The sequence below is a fragment of the Desmodus rotundus genome, chromosome 13, assembly GCF_022682495.2.
Source record: "Desmodus rotundus isolate HL8 chromosome 13, HLdesRot8A.1, whole genome shotgun sequence".
Classification (NCBI taxonomy): Eukaryota; Metazoa; Chordata; class Mammalia; order Chiroptera; family Phyllostomidae; genus Desmodus; species Desmodus rotundus.
In genome coordinates this window covers 69,052,715-69,054,537 of record NC_071399.1, presented here as the reverse complement: position 1 = coordinate 69,054,537, position 1,823 = coordinate 69,052,715, and the positions used below count along the sequence as shown (strand labels likewise).

The following is a 1,823-nucleotide window of genomic DNA, read 5'->3' as shown; positions in this document are numbered from 1 at the left end:
TTAATGGAAAATAAAAGCATGAAATGGAAGACAATGTTTAAAAATTAAAATTTATTGATTATCACATGTTGACAGAGCTTTAAATCAGCTCTATTTCTAAGTGACATTAACAACTATAGAGTGTTAGATAAAAGTAAAACATATATTGTTTTCATTAAATGCAAAAAAACTAACCAAGTATAACACAAATATAGTTTAACAAACATAATTTATGAACTGGAAACAGAAACTGATAAAGAATATCTACTTAACCCTAGAGCAAGCATCATAGTTAATTTTGAAATATTGAAAAATGTGCCTTTCAGTTTTGTGCAGTGGCAGTATTGTAACCCAGGAGGTTTATCTGAGGCGTGATTATTGCTAATTGGAAAACATGCCCTTCAGCCCAGGAACAAGAAACATTTGCTATGACCTTTTCTATTAACCATTGTGCTGGAGGTTTTAATTGGTGAAATAAGAAAAAAAAATCAATCATTATTTTATTTTCTCTCATCTCTAAATCTCTACCTATATTTTGTTTTGTGATTCTGGGTTTGCAAGTTAGAAAAATATCATCTTTTATGTCATATTCTAGGAGATGAAATCAGAAGATCTCTATTGGATATTGTTTAAAGATATCATACTTTATATTTTCCAAATTAGTATTAAAACCAAGTATTACTGATAACTAACGCAAGTGGAAAACTTTTCTAAATCCCTGTTGTAAATTAAAGGATTAATTAAAATTTCTGCATAACTCTTTTTTTATCCCCTGCCACCTCCCCTCTGGTTACTGTCAGATTGTTCTTAATTTCAACGTCTCTGGTTATATTTTGCTTTCTTGTTTATCTTGTTGATTAGGTTCCACTTAAAGGTGAGATCATATGATATTTGTCTCTCACTGCCTGTCTTATTTCATTTTGCATAAAATTTTATAACCCATCCAGACTTTAAGGAAGACACCTAATCTGGGAACAATATTGGGAATTTACACTGTGGTCTGTCTTTATCTGGGTTTCACTTCCCATAATTTCAGTTACCCATGGTCAACTGCAGTCCAAAAATATCAAGTGGAAAATTCTAGAATAAACAATAAATTTTAAGCTGCATGCTGCTCTGAGTGGCGTAATGGAATCTAGCACTATCCCACTCTGTCCTGCCCTGGACACGAATAATCCCTCTGTCCAGCCTATCCATGCTCCATGCACAACCTGCCCATGAGTCACTTGGGTGCAATCTCGATGATCAGATCAAGTATCGGTATCACAGGGCTTGTGTTCAGGCAACCTGTATTTTAGTTAGTAATTCCACATTCACATAACTTTTATTGCAATGTATTATTATAACTATACTTTATTATTAGTTATTATTATTAATCTTTTACTGTGCCTAATTTCTAAATTAAACTTCATTATTGGTATGTATGTATAAGAAAAGCATAGTATATATAGGGTTCAGTACTATCTGAGGTTTCAGACATCCCTTAGGGGTCTTGGAATGTATCCTCCATGGATAATGGAGAACTAATAACATATGTGCTATTTAAAGGCACAGAGCTGTGAGAGGCTTCACAAAATAATTAAAACTGAGTGTAGAAAGAGGAGAACCTTGGGATTCTCTAGCATTATATTACATATAGGTTTCAAGGGTAGTAGCAAAATAGATATGGAGGATAAAAGCTCACGAAAACATTTCTGAAGAGAGAAGTAACATTGGTATTTTCATGTGATGATGTATTAAAGAGGGAAAGATTGGTGACTGAGATAATGGCATGTTATTTGAGCGATATTCTACAGGATGAGATCTACTGTACAAGTAGAAGAACAAGAACATGGACAGTTCAT

The 1,823-nt window shown here is 33.1% G+C and overlaps 1 pseudogene; it reads left to right on the top strand.

Moving 5' to 3' along the window:
* The first annotated feature begins 303 nt into the window (after window positions 1–303).
* On the top strand, window positions 304–436 carry LOC128779897 (U4 spliceosomal RNA; annotated as a pseudogene).
* The last annotated feature ends 1,387 nt before the right edge of the window (window positions 437–1,823 follow it).